A 19304-nucleotide genomic window follows, 5' to 3' on the forward strand; every position below is an offset into this window, starting at 1 on the left:
GGGAGCTGTAGGGAAGTTTACATTTTCCCCCTGAAGCCTTGATAATTTGAGTCTATAAAACAAACATATAGTAAATTAACAGCAAAAAAAAGTATACACTTTTGTTTTTTAAAGACAGGGTCTTGCTCTATCGCCCAGGGTAGAGTGCAGTGGTGCGATCATAGCTCACAGCAGCCTCGACCTCCTGGGCTCAAGCAATCCTCCCGCCTCAGCCTCTGAGTAACTGAGACTACAGGCTTATGCCACACATGGCTGGTATACAAATTTCGCTAACGTGCACACATGTGCATGAGTCATACAAATTATGAAAACTCTTCTGCCATAGGAAAAAAATACATATGAAAACTCAAAAAAAAAAAAAGACCATACAGTTAATACTTTTATACCATCTTTTTTTATTTTTTTGAGGAACAGAGTCTCACTGTCACCCAGGCTGGAGTGCAGTGGCGTGATCTCAGCTCACTGCAGCCTCCATCTCCTGGGTTCAAGTGATTCTCCTGCCTCAGCCTCCCAAGTAGCTGGGATTACAGGCGTGTGCCACCACATCTGGCTATTTTTTTTTTTTTTTGTATTTTTAGTAGACAGCATTTTGCCATGCTTGCCAGGCTGGTCTTTAACTTCTGGGCTCAAGGGATCTGCCCACCTTGTCCTCCCAAAGTGCTAGGATTACAGGTGTGAGCTACTGCGCCTGGCTGAGTTGATGCTTTTATACCATCTTGATGTTACTGAGGAGTAGGGACTCAGAGCATGGCAAAATAGGTTATGGCAGGGAGGGGAGAGGGAAGGTGAGGGCACAGGTGGGTTAAATCTCACAGGTAGCAGTCCTCAGAGAGAACAGAAGGTAGTCTGTGGTTAAGTGTTTCTCTGTCACATTTTCAAAGGTGTCAGACTCAGTTAATCTCTCCTAGGTCTGGATAGGCGGAGGGCCTCAGAAAAAGCCTAGCTGTTTATTTCATTGCTGCAGATTTTCTCTGCAGATGTACGTCTCCTCCACAAATGGCAACTTGGCAGGGCTATTCCTGTCTGTGGGCCCTCTGAACAGCCATCTCAAAAATATGCCAAATAAGTATATTTTGAGGTAAAATAATTTTAGTGTTTTTAAAGCCCTCTCGAAGGAGAGGACATATGAATTGAGAACAGTGATGAGATGAATTTTTATTTTTTAAAGCAATTTTTTATTTTATTTTTGAGACAGAGTTTTGCTCTTGTTGCCCAGGCTGGAGAACAATGGCGTGATCTCGGCTCACTGCAACCTCCGCCTCCCAGGTTCAAGCAATTCTCCTGCCTCAGCCTCCCGAGTAGCTGGGATTACAGGCATGCGCCACCATGCCTGACTAATTTTTTGTATTTTTAGTAGAGATGGAGTTTCTTCATGTTGGCCAGGCTGGTCTCGAACTCTCGACCTCAGGTGATCCGCCCGCCTCAGCCTCCTAAAGTGCTGGGATTACAGGTGTGAGGCACCATGCCTGGCCGAGATGAATTTTTAATATTAAGCACTAGGAAAAGGCATCTCAACATATGCATTCACATGCACTCATCGCAGGGCTCTTCATGCAGTAGGAACCAAAGCATCTTAAAAGTATGAACTTTCCCCCTCAAAAAAGAACCCTCAGAGTTTCCAAGATGGTTTTCTTTTTTTTTTGAGACAGTGTCTGTGTCGCCCAGGCTGGAGTGCAGTGGGGCGATCTCGGCTCACCACAACTTCCGCCTCCCAGGCTCAAGCGATTGTCATGCCTCAGCCTCCCGAGTAGCTGGGATTACAGGCATGTGCCACCACGCCCAGTTAATTTTTGTATTTTTAGTAGAGACGGGGTTTCACCATGTTGGCCAGGCTGGTCTTGAACTTCTGACCTCAAATGATCCACCCACCTCGGCCTCCCAAAGTGCTGGGATTAAAGGCGTGAGCCACCGCGCCCGGCCTCCAAGATGGTTTTCATATTTGAATTTTGTTGCATCACATAATCTAGGAAGGAAAGAAAAAAGAAGAGCACCTAATTCCTATATGTCACAGGGTAAGTGGAACACTCTATCCCCTTTCACTGCATTCACCTCTTCACTCGCCGCATCACACTATGAGATAGGTGCTGTTATCCTAACTCAACAGATGAGGAAACTGAGGAAAAGATGATTTAATAGTGTAAAGTTAAGTAGCTTGTAACTGGCAGGTCAGGATTTGCACCAGGCAGACACAGCCTTTTCTAGCGTGTGGAAGAAATATCTATTCCACACCCATTGCTAGGTTCATGGCTAAGACTCCTATCACAGAAGACAGATTAATAACAGAAAAATAAGCAAATTTATTTAACATAAGTTTCACATGATACAGCAGCCTTCCAAAGGAAGACTCAGGCCCGGGTGAGGTGGATCACACCTCAAATCCCAGTACTTTGGGAGGCCAAGGTGGGAGGATCACTTGAGCCCAGGAATTTGAGACTAGCCTGGGCAACATAGTGAGACCCTATCTCTACAAAAAAATGTTTAAAAATTGGCTGGTTGTGGTGGTGCACACCTGCAGTCCCAGCTACTTGGGAGGCTGAGGCAGGAGAGGCTGAGGACACTGCAGGGGAGAGTATTACAGATCAGGCTGGGTGCAGCAGCTCACGCCTGTAATCCCAGCACTTTGGGAGGCCGAGGCTCACTTGAGTTCAGGAGTTTGAGACCAACATGGCCAACATGGTGAAACCCTGTCTCTACTAAAAGTATAAAAATTAGCCAGGCGTGGTGGCACATGCCTGTAATCCCAGCTACTTGGGAGGCTGAGGCAGGAGGATCATTGAACCTGGGAGGTGGAGGTTGCAGTGAGCTGAGATCGTGCTCTACACTCCAGCCTGGGTGACAGAGCAAGACTCTGTCTCAAAAAAATGAAAAGTTTCAGACTTTGGAGTATTTCAGATTTCAACTAGAATAAATTTATTATCTAACGGTAACAAACAACTGGGGGCCAGTAGGGCAAGAGCTGTCTGTTCCTTCTTCGCCTCTGGGTATAGAGCGAGACCTCTCTGGAATGAGCATCTTATGACCTACTTTCAGACAAAGATAGGTCAGAGCATTCCCTCGTGGCCAGCTCTCACAGTGAGTGACCTTCTTGCTCCTTCAGTTTTCTCAATTGCCAAGTCACCATATTTTAGGGCATTATGTTCTGAGCCCCAACACATAGACAGCATCTACAAAGTCACTGCATAAGTGCCAAGCCAATCAAATCAATAAGCAAACAAATACAACTTAAAAAATAAAATCAAAGTGACTAAGATGGCAAAATAATTTATTTTCTCAAATAATACCAGGTCCAAGGGTAGGGCAATGAATTTACCAAAACCAGCAAGTTCATTACAGCTGGACTTTCTTCCACCCGTCATCCCTAGTGTGAGCTCATCTTTTTTTTTTTTTTTGAGATGGAGTTTCACTCTCATTGCCCAGACTGGAGTGCAGTGGCGCCCTCTCCGCTCACTGTAACCTCCGCCTCTTGGATTCAGGCAATTCTCCTGCCTCAGCCTCCCCAGTAGCTAGAATTACAGGCATGCACCACCACACCCAGCTAATTTTGTATTTTTAGTAGAGACAGGGCTTCTCCATGTTGGTCGGGCTGGTCTTGAACTCCCGACCTCACGTGATCTGCCTGCATCCTCCCAAAATGCTGGGATTACAGGCGTAAGCCACCACGCCCAGCTGAGCTGGTCTTCTTAGGCCAGTACTTTCTGTGGTTCCCCGATGGCAGCCACAGTTCCAGCATCCCTTGCAGATGACAAAGTCCAGAGGAAGAAAAAGGATGTCCCTGACTTGGGTGGCTTTAAATAGTGAGGTAAACTTTCCCAGAACATTCCCATCCAACCTCCCTTCTCATCTCTTTGTCTGGTAGTCTGGTGAAGATTCAGCTTCCACGTCTAGGGAGGGGCTTAGCCACCCCTAAAACTCACAGCTGTGTGGAAAAGATCAACAGCACTGGGTTCTCATTAGCAAGCAGGATAGAGAGAATGGTTATGAGAAGGCAAACAACCATGTTTGCCACTGGCGTAAAGGCATGCAAAAGGATGGTATGTTCTGGAAATGATAAGTAGCCAGATAAGAAATTGTCAGGAGAAGGTAATAAAATATGCTGCAGCCCAGTTGTAAAGGAGTTACCGGCCAATATTTGGCTGCATTGTATGGGTCCATGTTCCTTAAGTTTTCAAAGACAGTGAGATATCAAATAATGTTAGATTTTTAGTATTCCTTTTTTATGTGCTAATCATATAAAATTTCCTTCAAAAAACAAATGCTCCAGGCCGGGTGCAGTGGCTTATGCCTGTAATCCCAGTACTTTGGGAGGCTGAGGAGGGTGGATCGCTTGAGCCCAGGAGTTCAAGACCAGCCTGGGCAACAAAACAAAACCCCATTTCTACAAAAAATATAAAATATTATCTGGGTGTGGTGGCACCGGCCTGTAGTCCAGCTACTCTGGAGGCTGAGGCGGGAAAATCACCTTGTTGCAGTGAGCCTGGGTAACAGAACAAGATCCTGTCTCAAAGGAATTAAAAGAAAAATAAAAAAGGTTCAAAACAAAAATTACACGGCAACATACATGGTAATACAAAAATTTCATAATCTAGGCCAGGCACGATGGCTCATGCCTATAATCCCAGCACTCTGGGAGGCCGAGGCAGGTGGATCAATCACCTAAAGTCAGGAGTTCGAGACCAGCCTGGCCAGCTTGGCGAAACCCCTTCTCTACTAAAATTAGCCAGGTGTGGTGGCAAGTGCCTGTAATCCCAGCTACTGGGAAGGCTGAGGCCGGAGAATTGCTTGAACCCCGGAGGTGGAGGTTGCAGTGAGCCGAGGTCGCGCCACTGCACTCCAGCCTGGGCAACAAGACCGAAACTCCATCTCAAAAAAAAAAAAATTGTAGTCTAGTCATGTCATAGCAGTGAAGAAATAATAGTGTGTATAATTCTTATTTGTACTTTTTTATAATTACAAAATAATGCAGGTGCTTTTTCAAAAAATAGGAAAATTCAGAGAAGCCCAAAGAATAAAGTAAAAATCACCCGTAATCCCATTACGTGGCTGTAACGACTTGATGTCAAAGCTGGGACCTCACATACATAGTAATTTGGTATAGTTACAATAGTGATTTTCTTTTTCCTTTGTAAGAATCCACTTCAAATTCAGTTTCTTCTTACTATACTTTTCTGTCAAACAAAGCAAAACTACTGGTCAGTATAGAAGGGGGAAAAGCAACAAATGCATATGATGGCTTATGAAGTACAACATATTACATTAGGGAAAGAAATAAGTATTACTGCTGTTGTATTTCTGTTTGACTTACTACTCATACAACTGGTTATCTAAGCTCAAACTCTATAATGTAAGGAAGTAATGAAAACGTCTGTCTTTGAGAGCAGCGAATTCTTCAGTGTGGTTCTGGCAGGGGAAGGAAGCGGGGAAGGGTTATAAGAAGCGGGGCCAAATTTCATCCTGGCGAGTTGCAGCTTTCTTCCTGAGCTTGGTTACTGGTCAAGGTACCAAGGCTCAGGAATGAGACAGACATTAGCTTGTTTTGGTTGGCACCTCTAGGATAGTTTTGTCTGCACACTGTGCCTCTGAGGAATGGCCTCTACAAAGGGTCAGGATGCCAAAATTCTTTAATCTTTCACTTTCATTTTAAAAATGAAATCTGAATATCTCTCCATCTAATAGCAAACCACAGCGAGACCTTTTTTTTTCTTAATGTCCCGACCTGCCTAGGCAGGAATCCATTATGGTTGTTGTTGATTTTAGTGTTTTGTTTGAAGTCTCCTATTTCTTCATGAATTCTCTTTCACACAAACTTGTTAGTGGCACTCAGTGTCCTCGGTAAACTTTTTGGTTTTTGTTTACTGCTAGCTTTTAAAAATCTATAGACAGGCAAAAAAATCTCCTGCCGCTAAAAAGCTGCGTGACCTTGGAAAAGTCACTTAACCTCTCTGGAGAAAGCTCAAGTTAGAGGGTCAGAGTAGTGGACTGGAGAGGATTTTAGAGATCAGAGTTCTGCCCTTCCTGTTTACAGATCTGACATTCAGAGAGGCCAGAAGTCAAAATAGCTTTCTTGAAGTTTTATTATTTTGATTTTTAAGGAAAGGAGTCCAATGAATTTGCAAATTAACGAAGCAGTGTTTGAAAAGAAAATATGCAAGAGATATTTAAGAGTTAAAGGAAACTAAAGCTTTGAGAACTAGAGATAAGATACTTTAAAATAACTATCCAAATTGGTTTGTAGGCAGCAAATGTTAACTGTGTAAAATGTGGAGCATTTGATGCACCAAGAAATATTTACTGACTGCCCACTTGGAACTTAAAAGTTCAGTTGGGAACCAAGCAGATAATTGTAGTAATAAGTGCTCTGCCTGATTAAAAACTGCTGTGTTCTCATGAGAACTAGGAAAGGCATTCAGAAGGACATTCCTGACGTCTTCTTGGAAGAGGTCAAACGTAAGCTCGTATCTGAAGGAAAAACCACAGGAAAGAATATCCCTAACGAGGAATCGATTGCACATGCAAACCCAGGGAACTTGATGGGTTGAATAACTAAAGGAAAAGTGGTCAGGAGGAGGCAGAATTCTGAGACCTGAAAATGGTGAACAGGAACTCTTATCCTGAGGGGAGATTTGTAAACTGCAGACTGACAGGACCTGCTGGAGGGTTTCCACTCTTCCTCTAAGTGTACGCAATAGTTTGGAAACAGAAAAGACAGACCCAGTGAGACTAAGTAGAAAAGTATTTCTCCAAATATTTTGACCTACAAAATGCATTTTCCCTGTTGCCCAGTATGTACACAGATCCGGGGACACACACACACAAACTGAAAGAAGTTTCACAACAAGACTTACTTTTTCTACACAGGATGTACGCTGACATTTTCTACCTAACCTTTTGCATTTTCTAAATGGTGAAACTGCATGACTCATCTGATTTCACTACCCATTAAGTGACAACTCAGAGTTGGAGAAACCTTGAGTTAAGGAAGTTGCTGTGATACTCCAGAAGATAACATTAAAACTGTAGGATCTATAGGGAAGCAGAAAGATGCACAGAAGGATGTGGAATGACTCCACAGGGATTTAAGAGACCGGAGAGAAGGACCCAAAGGAGTGCTTACAGATAATGCCGAGTTTTGGCTTGAACTTGGGGCAGATAAAGGGATCGTGTACTGAGATGGGGAACCTTAAGTGAAAAATAAGGAGGGTAAAGGTATCACCACTTGAGAAATGCCCGATTCTTTTGTGTGTATGTGTGTGTGTGCGTGTGTTTGTAAACATAAATATGCTCCTTAATTTGAGGTACATCCCAAGAAAAACATGTAACTCCAGAAAATGTCCAAGTTTTATTAAAAGAAGGGAAATGGCAGAAATGGAAAGAAGGGAATCAGTGGAGAGGAAGGAGTGGGCTCTAGCACTTAGGCACAAGATTCCACTTGGAAAGGACAGGCAAGCTTCAAATCCCGGAGGGAACAGACAGCCCATATCAGACTCACCTGATGCTTCACTGCAGCTGCCATGGGGCTTTTGTAAGCTGGGAATGGGTTAAGCATAGCCCCAGCTGTTCATTCAGCCACGATGTTGGCAGGAGTTAGCTTCTTTACACATAAAGTTGGCATCAAATTTGGAATTCACAATCACTAGTTCACGAACGTCACAGGCATTTCTTAGGCGCTTCTTATATAAATGGAAATACCATTAACTTTCTTCTTCATGCACGCTCTCTGACAGCATCGGGTCAAAGGAACTTTTTTCCTGCCTCTTTTCATAGCTTCCACCGTCCCCATCCTTCTTCTAAATCTTTAATTTTGCAAAGCCATAGGGAGTGGTGGTAGCCTGTGGCGAGTTGAAGATTTTGAACAATAGGTGTTTCTGAGCTGGGTTTATTGAAAGGGTCTTGTCTGTGTCCTGGGGGAGATTGTAAATGAGATGTCAACAGGAGCTCTTTTGTGTGGATGGCATTCATCCTGAAAGACAGGAATTCCCTTACTGTGCTAGTATTTAAAGTACATTTGTTGCTGCTTTTGCTAGAACTTTTTATCCAACTGCCGGAGCTAACAGCAATGAATGAGTCACTTGGTGTGATTGTAACTTCCTTCCCTCCTTAGCAAAGCAATGACTCAGTCATTTACATTTAGAAAGGAAGGCTCCTAAGAAGATTTCTTGGATTTTCATCAGCTTGAGCCTCTTTTCTTGACCATCACGTGGGCCTGATCTGTCAGCAATCCTGTTAACCCAGGGTGAGGGGAGTCTAGCAGGGCTGTTTTTCTCACTCCCTGGAAAACTTTTTGCTGTTTTGCTCGTTTCTTTTTTAAATCCAAGGAGAAAGACAAACACAATTTCCTGCCTTAAGCCCTTTTCCTCTCTCTCTCCCTCCCCCTTTTTTTTTGTAAAGGACAGGCAATTTCAGTTTACTATAATTACCCTGGGCTGAGGTTTGACTCACTCCACCTTTAGATGATAAGGCAACCGTTTTATTACTTCGCAGCCAGGTGCCTGAGGGTGACAAGACTTGCCTTTATCTGGTGACCTGACAAGGTTATCAGCAACTGCAAATGGGCTGAACCTCGGAGCAGGGACCATCAAAACGCTTCCCTCTCCTTGATCCATTTCCCAACCCTTTATTGGTAATTCATTTCAATCCGAAGACTAGCTCTAGTTTCTGCAAGTTTTTCCGCATTCCTACACCTTCGCTCTGTCCTCTTGTGTTCTCTTTGGAACACAGGCAGCGGCAACAGCAATCTTAATTATGAGCAGTCAGCTGCCCCCAAGAGCCCAGAGCACGACCATGAAGTCTCAACCACAGTCCAGCACACAACACGCAGGATATATTTGCGTCCTCTGGCTTAGTCGATTTGCAGTATTTATAGTTGCTTTTTCAGAGTCGATACTTAATAACGTCTTTGACCTATGATGCTAGAAATCCCTCCAAAATAAAATCGTATTGCTTGTATCTTCTATGGTTCCTTTTGAAAACTGGAATATAATCCGCACCAGGAGGCAGTGCTGTGCTGGAGATAATAAACATATCTAGTGCTCGATCTATTTATATCTGCAGTTCATGAATTTATTTGTCTACCAACACAAGTTTCTTTGTTTTTTTTTTTTGGACGGAGTCTCGCTCTGTCGCCCAGGCTGGAGTGCAGTGGCATGATCTCGGCTCACTGCAAGCTCCACCTCCCGGGTTCACGCCATTCTCCTGCCTCAGTTCCTGAGTAGCTGCGACTACAGGCGCCCGCCACCACGCCTGGCTAATTTTTTGTATTTTTAGTAGAGACGGGATTTCACTGTCTTAGCCAGGATGGTCTCGATCTCCTGACCTCGTGATCTGCCCGCCTCGGCCTCCCAAAGTGCTGGGATTACAGGCGCCAGCCACTGCGCCCGGCCAAAACAAGATTATTCTTTAATTCAAACTGTGTTACGTGCACTGTCTCGGTTATCTGGTGGGTGGGAAATGTGCTATATAAAAGCATGCATTTTGGGAAATGGTTTCCAAAAAGTGTGTACTAGGCAGAGCTTGAATGAATGAAGAGTGAGAGCACTTGCAGACACACTTTTAGGCCAGTGTCCTGGGCAGCATCAAAGCTGCGCGGCACCCGGCTGATACATAGCACGGAGCTGCCACCCTGTAGTGCAAAATTATAGTGGGCCAAGGTAAATAATGTGTTTTATTTATTTATTTATTCATTCGAGAAGGAGTCTCGCACTGTAGCCCAGGCTGGAGTGCAGTGGCCCGATCTCCACTCACTGCAATCTCCGCTTCCCGGGTTCAAGCGATTCGCCTGCCTCAGCCTCCTGAGTAGCTGGGATTACAGGTACTCGCCACCACGCCCAGCTAATTTTTTTTTTTTTTTTTTTTTTTGAGACGGAGTCTCGCTCTGTCACCCAGGCTGGAGTGCAGTGGCGTGATCCGGGCTTGCTGTAACCTCCGCTTCCTTGGTTCAAGCGATTCTCCTGCCTCAGCCTCCCAAGCAGCTGGGATTACTGGGGCAGGCCACCACGACCGGCTAATTTATTTGTATTTTTGGTAGAGACAGGGTTTCACCATGTTGGTCAGGCTGGTCTCAAATTCCCGACCTCAAACGATTGGCCCACCTCGGCCTCCCAAAGTGCTGGGATTATAGGCGTGAACCACCATGCCCAGCCGTAGGTTTTATTTTTCTATCTGTGAAGTCGAACTGTAGCCTGAGGGTAGCAGATGGGAAGGGAGGGGTTGGGAAGAGAATGGAAAAGATGAGTTCACACACACACACACACACACACACACACACACACACACACACCCTTGCATATGTGAAGTGTTTATCTGTAAGACCACATCAGATTACTCCATTCTGGGCTGGGCGCAGTGGCTCACACCTGTAAACCCAGCACTTTGGGAGGCCAAGGCGGGTGGACTGCTTGAGGTCAGGAGTTCGAGACCAGCCTGATCAACATGGTGAAATCCCATCTCTACTAAAAATACAAAAGATAGCCGGCATGGTGGCAGACGCCTGTAATCCCAGCTACTTGGGTGGCTGAGGTGGGAGAATTGCTTTAGCCCGGGAAGTGGAGGTTGCAGTGAGCTGAGATCACATCACTGCACTCTAGCCTGAGCCACAGGGTGAGACTGTCTCAAAAATATATATATATCTATGTATCTATATATATATCTATATCTCCATTCTGTAATGTATATAGACATCATTCCACACTGTGGAAAGAAACAGTTCAAATCCCCTACCAGGGCCCTTACTACAATTATAATAAAAACGAATAAAAAATGTTTCTGGCCAGGCACGGTGGCTCATGCCTGTAATCCCAGCACTTTGGGAGGCCGAGGCAGGTGGATCACCTGAGGTCCGGGGTTCGAGACCAGCCTGGCCAACATGGTGAAACCCCGTCTCTACTAATACAAAAATAAGCTGGGAGTGGTGGTGCACACCTGTAATCCTAGCTACTCGGGAGGCTGAGGCAGGAGAATTGCTTGAACCGGAGAGGTGGAGGTTGCAGTGAGCCGAGATCGTGCGTGCCATTGCACTCCAGCCTGGGCGACAAGAGAAAACTCCGTCTCATAAAAAAACAAAAACAAAAAAAAAGAATGTTTCTGAGTACAGTGTGTGAATCACATGCATGGTGATGAACTAATGAACACCCAGAACTCCAACAGGAGACAATGTCAGAAGGATTAACAAATCTGACCTTGACCCTGGGCAACATAGTGAGACCCTGTCTTTACAAACAGTTTTTTAAAAATTAGCTGGATGTGGTGGTGTGCGGTTGTGGTTCCAGCTATTCCGGAGGCTAAAGTGGGAGGATCGCTTGAGCCCAGGAGTTAGAGGATGTAGTGAGCCATGATCACACCACTGCACTCCAGCCCAGGCAACAGAGCGAGACCCTGTCTCTTTAAAAAAAAAAATTGGCTGGGAGTGGTGGCTCACGCCTGTAATCCCAACATTTTGGGAGGCTGAGGTGGGCGGATCACAAGGTCAATAGATCGAGACCATCCTGGCCCACATGGTGAAACTACATCTCTACTAAAAATACCAAAATTAGCCGGGCGTGGTGGCGCCTCCTGTAGTCCCAGCTACTCGGGAGGCTGAGACAGGGGAATCGCTTCAACCCGGGAGGTGGAGATGGCAGTGAGCCGAGATCGCGCCACTACACTCTAGCCTGACAACAGAGTGAGACTCTGTCTCAAAAAACAAAACAAACAACAAAAACCTCTCTGTCCTTGGAGCTGTCTTTTCCTTAAAGACGTGAAACCTTGCACGCCTGTCACCACTCCATTGCCACCCTCCACAGGTGGGCTTAGTTAGCACAGAGCTCCAGAACCTGAGATGCCTCTGAAGGTGGGAGTAGGATGGCATCCTTCTGCCACAATTCTAAAAGCCACCAGCCAAACTTGACCTTGGAAACTATTTACAGTGCAGTGATGCCACCTCTCCCTGCAGACAAATTCAAGTACTCCATTAAGGGGCGTTCCCCAGACCTTGCTGGGCATGCCCAGATAAGCCTCCTTTTCATCTGCAAAATTGAGATCCTGACTTCCTATGCAGGATTGTTTTTAATTTAATGAGACTATAGGCAAAGCGCCTGGCTTTATTAAACACTCAACCAACGAGGAGGAGGATGGGGGTTTGTAGAGTAAATTGGTATAGATTTTAGTACTGACTTCACAGGTTCCTAGGTTCCTAGATTGTTTTTATTTAATTTTGGCAAATGACAGGTACCTAACAGAAAGGTAGTATTTTAAACACAGTCTTTGCTGGGCGCAGTGGCTCACGCCTGTAATCCCAGCACTTTGGGAGGCTGAAGTTGGCAGATCACTTGAGATCAGGAGTTCGAGACCAGCCTGGCCAACATGGTGAAACCCCCATCTCTACCAAAAAGACAAACATTAGCCGGGTGTGGTGGCGCCCGCCTGTAGTCTCAGGTACTCAGGAGGCTGAGGCAGAAGGTTGCAGTGAGCCAAGATCATGCCACTGCACAGCAGCCTGGGTGACAGAGCAAGACTCTGTTTCAAATAAATAAATACAGTCTTTAAGGGACACGTAAGGAGTAATGGAGGGGACCGGGCGCGGTGGCTCACGCCCTTAATCCCAGCACTTTGGGAGGCCAAGGCAGGCAGATCGCTTGACATCAGGAGTTCAAGACCAGCCTGGCTAACAAGTTAAAACCTCACCTCTACTAAAAATACAAAAATTAGCTGGGCGGGGTGGCACGCACCTGTAATCCCAGCTACTAGGGAGGCTGAGTCAGGAGAATAGCTTGAACCCAGGAGGCAGAGGATGCAGTGAGCCAAGATTGTGACATTGCACTCCAGCCTGGGTGACAGAGCCAGACTCCGGCTCAAAAAAAAAAAAAAAAAGAAAAAGTAATGGAGGGGGAAAGAGCCCTGGGGTCACCTGGACAAGTTCTTCTCTGGATCTATGTCCTTCTCTATCAGTGACAAAGCTGGATAATGAATGAGACAGAATTTTTTTTTTTTTTTTTTGAGATGGAGACTCACTCCACCGCCTGGGCTGGAGTGCAGTGTGGCGCAATCTCAGCTCACTGAAACCTCCGCCTGCCAGGCCCAAACGACACTCCTGCCTCAGCCTCCCGAGCAGCTGGGACTACAGGCATGCGCCACTACGCCCAGCTAATTTTTGTATTTTTAGTAGAGACAGGTTCACTATGTTGGTTGGCCAGGATGGTCTTGATCTCTTGACCTTGTGATCCACCCACCTCAGTCTCCCAAAGTGCTGGGATTATAGGCGTGAGCCACCGCACCCAGCCCAAGGCATAATTTTTTTAAGCACTAACCCTGTTATCTGAGCATCAGTAAGGAGCTGGTATCCTTTCTGGGCCAAGTGGACTGATGTAAACAGTATTACACGGGTTACCCAGAACGTTTTTCTGTTTTTCCTTTGAAAACGGGGGTTTCGGGAGGGCAGAGAAAAGGAGGAGGATGAAAAATTAAGTGCCTAACTACACAGACCAGGGGGGCCTGCAGCCTCCCACACGCCTGCTTTCCAGATCCAGGTAATTATTCCTCATCGTGCTGACACCAACAGGAAGGAATGGTGGATGCATTTTCTTTCTTCTTCACTTCACCATGCATCCTGTTTTCCCAGGTTTGGAGGTCTGAGCCGGCCTTGTGCAAAAGCTCCTGTGCCAGGTCAAGCCCTGGCTCCAGGCCCTCTGTTCCTAGGGCAGTGGCAGCAATGGGCTGCTTTGGGGGAGGGTCAGCCTTTTCTCCAAAGTCCAGCGAGCCTGCTGGTGAACCAAGGTTACTGATGAATCCACGCTGAAGTCTTGGTGAGGACTCAGCCTGACCGGACTCTCATTAGATGGGACAGACCCTGGTTCATACACAGGCCACTTACTCTGCACAGCCACCCCACTTACTGAAGCAAGAAGAATTGGCAATAAGTGCACGATGCCCTGGTCCCATCTAAAAACAACCAGCTACTCCACAGTCTCAGGGTCAGGGATGCTCAAGTGCTATCTATTCTGTTTACCAGACATATAGCAGCCGGGCAGGGAGTCCTCATAGCCTGTTGCGTCATGTGATTCCATTCCAGATTTTTCCTTTTATTCCTGTCTCCAAGGCCCCATTGTGCAGGTGCTACTAATTTTCATGAAATGATACTAGGAGGTAAAGAAAGTTTTCTGGCTCTCAGATATCCATCTGTGTGCAAACAGACAGAGTACAGAAAAATGAGTAGAATAACAAAGTTCCTAGTTTTGTGTGGGCTGAGAGTGAAAAAAAAAAAGAGTAACGAGGAGTGAAAAGAATGAAGAAGAAAAACAGCTGCACAGGAAAAGGGCAGTGTCACAGGTGCCTCCCACGGTCCTTTGCCGAGAGCCTGTGGGGGAGGCCAAGTGGGGAGAATGGGGGACATCAGGTGGACGACCCAGGGGACCAGCTGGTGTCAGAGAATGGTAGATTAGGATTTGGCCTGCTAGATCATGTTGGTGGCATTGGCCAACATCAAACACGAGGGGGCTCTGGTGACAGGACATGACACTGCACAATCAGAGATCACAGCGAATGGCTTTGCTGAGGTGTCCACTTTACTCCTGCCCCGATCACCTCCCCTTCCTGATTGTTAGTCCTTTTGTTTCTCCAGGAAGTCTCTTCTCATCCCTGTTCATGCCTTCATGTAACAAGCATTCATCACACTAGTACCGTGAGCCACGCGTGTGCTGTGGTTACATCCGTGGATCAGACAGACAGCAGTGCCTGATCTTGTAATTCTTCCATCCTTTAATTCCTTTCTCTCAGTCTGGCCAGAAAAAAAAAAAAAAAGTTCTCCTAACAGAGAATATAGCAACAGGTTGCTGAAAAGTGACATCTGACAAGAAATGAAAGCTGGTTGATGAAAGATTTAAAAGAAAAATGTCAGGCCGGGCTTGGTGGCTCAAGCCTGTAATCCCAGCACTTTGGGAGGCCGAGGCAGACAGATCATCTAAGGTCAGGAGTTCAAGATCAGCCTGGCCCACATGGTGAAACCCTGTCTCTATTAAAAATATAAAAATAAGCTGAGCATGGTGGCGGGCAGCTGTAATCCCAGCTACACGAGAGGCTGAGGCAGGAGAATCGTTTGAACCTGGGAGGCGGAGGTTGCAGTGAGCCGAGATCGCACCACTGCACCCCAGCCTGGGTGACAGAGTAAGACACGGTCTTAAAAAAAAAAAAAAAGAAAAATGTTCTTCCCGGCTCCTGGCACTCTCCCTGCCCTAGCCTCCTGGGCATGCTATCTCTCAACAAGACCCAGTCTGCCCCAACGAGAGGTGTTGCTAGACCAGCTGCCCAAACAGGAAACCTTATATAATTCTGTAACCCTGACCTTGGGCCTGAATCTTCCCCTTCTGTAAACAGTCCATTCAACCCAGGAAGACCTGCAGACCTGGCTGGGACACATTTTGAAAAACACACACATTGTTAAAAATGTTGAAAAAAGTCCCTAGGTCTAAGAGGAAGTGTTCTGTCTGACTCAACAGTAGAAATCACTTCATATAAAGTAATGGAACAAATGGAAATTTAATCCTAACAGATGTAACTGCCAGGGCAGTTACTTGTGTACACGGATGACTTGATTGCACCTGTTGGAAAGGCTGGGAAAATGAGCCGTGAAATCCTGATCACATTCCCTACTGGAAGCAGCACTCCTGCTTTGCAAATTAGTAAGCCTGATGTTCTCAACATCCTGACTTCAACATGTGTGCCCTAGTTCTGTGCAGGCCATGACTCACTTTAGCTACTGGTCAAATGATTCTTACTCAGAACCCTAGGTTTCTAATCTTTAGTGTTAAGTGGTCCAGGCACATACTAGCCAAATGTCTGTCTACTTACTTTTTTTTTTTCTCATGCCTGTTTCCCAGTCTGTGTCCTTTCAAGATACTCCCTTGAAATGACTGATTTCAGGCAACAACTGGATTTACATATGGTAGCCTTCAACTTCCTGTTTAACTTACTGCCAAACTTCAATAAAAGTCCAGATTAGAAGTTTTAGACCTCAGCCTCTGGCCCTGGGCCTTCTGAAATGACCTTCCTCCAAACACCATTTAATTTCCGCTAATTTAGTTAATGAATGGAACTTTCTGAAGACAGCAGTTACTTTGATCTGAACCCCTTTCCTAGTTTCCAGTTAACATAGCCAGAGGGAGACAGAACGGGTGCCCTCTTCTCAATGGGTGCCCTCTCCTTCTGCGTGGCTGGAGCAGCTCCCAGCTGTAGTTATTCCTCTAAAGCAGAGAGAGCTGCAGAAAGCAGTTCCCAAAAGGAAGAAGGCAAGTTACAAATACTGCCGTTGGCATTTTCGTGGGTGTTTCCCGCCACATAGAGATAAAAGCTTTGAGGTGGGGCTTTGAGGCACACTCTCTGGGTAGCTGGGCCTGCAGTCTGGAAATCCTAAGTAATCCTTGCAAATAGGCTAACTGGAAGGCAGCAATACAAATGAGCAGTGCTTCTGGCCTGAGAGAAAGGTGTCTGCATTCAAAGTACAACTTCAGATAAAAATGGAAAACGCCAGTCCCACCCTGCAGGAATCCTGTTTCTGGGCTGTTTATCCTCACTGCCATCCACCCTACCCTTGGCTGTGACTAGGATGTGAAGAAAGAGATTGGGCGGAAAAGGCTACCGCAGTTCTTGCTCCGTTTAACTCACCACCTTTAAAAACATGGCCTTGGCTGCTGCTTTAAAACAACAACAACGAAAATCCCCAGCCCCAACCCAGAGGTTTAACCCTGCAGCTAAGGTGAAGTTTTTGTTAAGGTGATAAGGTAAAAAACGACGCCACTCTGAGCCTTGACTTCCACTCTTTATACTTTTCGGAAGACAAGTCCAGCAAAGACCTCCACCCCTTCCAAAGAGCGACTTACCTCGTAGCTGATCCACAGATTGCAATGTACAGATGTGATGTTCCAGGCTTGGCCACAAGGGGACACTCGAGAGTAGGACTGCCCGCGTCAATGTTTTGTTTTTTACAGACTTTTGGTTGGGAGGGAGGGAGGGGGGTGTGGGAGTGGTGGGGGAGATGCTGGCTTTAAGAAAAAGTCCATTTGTTCCCTGAGATTGTGCCACTTGCCCTTTTATAAGTCAAAGGTTGCCACGTTACCTGTTGCCAGGTTCCTGAGAGTGCTTGGGGAAAATGTGGGCGAGAGAGGCACAGCACAGTCCTCCGGCTTGGTAGGTTTCAAGCTCTTTTGACTGGGCTGGCGCTGACATTTGCAGGGGCAGCTGCTGTGGATTGCCTGCGCATTGTTTGGTTGTAGTTCTAACAGAGGAGTGGCTGCGTCTGACATCATTTCCAGGCATCAAGTGCCTGGGGCTTTTTTTTTTTTTTTTTCTTTAATGACTAACTTTCTGATCCCTCCCTGCCTGGATTTTTGTACAGTAGATGCACTGTGCAAAACAGCCTCCACTCAGGAAGCCCAAGTTTTGTAGCAACTTGTTAAAACAACTTGGGTGCCTTTTTAAAAAAATAAAGTTGTGACTCTGAAACAAACCTTTCCATTCTTCCTCCTTGCTGAGAACAATGTTGCGTTTGATTAGCAGCGCAGCCAGTGCTTTCTGAAAGATCTGCTCTCCCCAGAAGAGGCGGCTGCTATCAGTTGAATAGATCTCTAAGCCAGACATGCCGAGGCTTGGGGCATTTGTCTGGCCTTAGGAAGTGTCTGGAATACTAGCAACTACCAACTGGCGTGTCTTATGACTACAGGAATTATTACACTACCCTCCATTTCATTCACATCCCCTCTCCTCCCCTTACACACACACACAAGCATATTTTTTTCTACTTTAAAAAAAGTTGAGCGAGTCATCTTGTGGTTTCCGTGGAGGATGTAACTGGGAGAGCAGACTGTGGGATACCTTGTGCCTCCCAGAGGGGGGCCGGGAATCATGGTGTATGACCCACCCCAACAGCCTCTGATCTCTGCCTTCTCACCACTGACCGCCACGCTTTGGGTGGCCTTAAACGTGAAGCTGTAAATATTTTGAAAATAAGGTAGTGATTTTTCCATGTGCATTTTGTTTTGTGGCATTTCTCTCCTTCTGCAATATTTTAAAAGTTGCAACTGTGCACCCCTTGTTGACCACTCCAAATTCATTCATTCACTGAAACTTAAGAGTTCCTGCAGAGTGAGGCTGGCTGTGCAAGAAGGAGTCCCTCGTGGAAACCACGGTGCTTTAGTGGACAAGGTGTTTACTAGAGAGTGTTTACTGGCGGGGGGCGGGGGAGATAAACAAAGGTGGCTTGAGTTAATGGTCAGATGGGATTTGGAGCCCTGAGTACTCTAACTCTGTCACTGAATCTCTAGATGAGTTAGGGATGTCCGTTGCCTGCTCTGAGCCTTAATATTTTCATCAGTCAAATGGGGATAGTGGGATCCTTCACATACGTGAGATCATGTCTGTTTTTTTCTTTTTCTTTTCTTTTCTTTCTTTTTTTTTCTTTCTTTTTTTTTTTTTTTTTTTTTGAGGCAGGGTCTTGCTCTGTCACCTAGGCTGGAGTGCAGTGGCACAGTCATGGCTCATTGCAGCCTCCACCTCCGAAGCTCAAGTGATCCTCCCACCTCAGCCTACCGAGTAGCTGGGACTTCAGGCGTGCACCACCATGACCAGCTAGTTGTTGTTGTTTGGGTTTTTTTGAGACGAGGTCTCACTCTGTTGCCCAGGCTGGTCTCCAACACCTGGGCTAAAGCGATCCTTATGCTTCAGCCTCCCAAAGTGCTGGGATTACAGGTGTGAGCCACCACACCCAGCCCCCATGTCTATTAAGTTCTTAGCACAGTGTCCAGTACACAGAGTAAGGATTTGCTCTCTGGTGATTAGGAAGATGTAATGGCATGTCACGGGTCTGGGCTGAATCTCATCTCATCATCTTTGTTGTTGCCAGGGTTTGCGCATTTTTCCCGGTGGAGGACTCCAGCCAGACCGCTGATTTGTCTGGCATTTGTTGGAAAGTCCGGCCAGCATAACACATCACCGCAAGGAGCAGGAGCCCTATGATGCACTGTTAAGTGCACAACTATGGGGTCTGCTTGGCTGGAAGCAGCAGCAGCAAACTTGTCTATTAGTTATTTTGTCCTCATCAGTGCCAGATGCTTTCCCAAGATGCCAGAACATTCATCATTGCTACCAGACAGCCTCGTTGGAGCTCTTTCTCTGGCCTCCTTTTTTGGCTTCTTTCTTCAGCTCTTTAGCATCATTCTCTGTGGGACCCTCCCTAGTTTGCAAATTCTTGTCTAAATTTCACTCATTATCATAACCATCCAATGTGAAAGAAATCTTGTCATCTAGTTGAGCCCCCTATCAGATGTTGGTACAATTGCTATAACCTC

The 19304-nt window shown here is 46.1% G+C and overlaps 1 protein-coding gene and 1 long non-coding RNA gene across 25 annotated transcripts in view; one reads left to right on the forward strand and one right to left on the reverse strand.

Annotated features, from left to right (window-relative positions):
- DLGAP1 (DLG associated protein 1) overlaps positions 1-19304 on the forward strand; it is a 968998-nt gene that overhangs the window by 853442 nt on the left and 96252 nt on the right. The gene's annotated exons all lie outside the window — the stretch shown is intronic.
- On the reverse strand, positions 1153-17414 carry LOC101132663 (uncharacterized). The gene is made up of 2 exons (XR_002003490.4): positions 16842-17414; positions 1153-14743 (listed from the first exon to the last, which is right to left on the reverse strand). It is a non-coding gene; the product is annotated as an uncharacterized lncRNA (long non-coding RNA).

This window comes from Gorilla gorilla, chromosome 17 (assembly GCF_029281585.2).
Source record: "Gorilla gorilla gorilla isolate KB3781 chromosome 17, NHGRI_mGorGor1-v2.1_pri, whole genome shotgun sequence".
Lineage (NCBI taxonomy): Eukaryota > Metazoa > Chordata > Mammalia > Primates > Hominidae > Gorilla > Gorilla gorilla.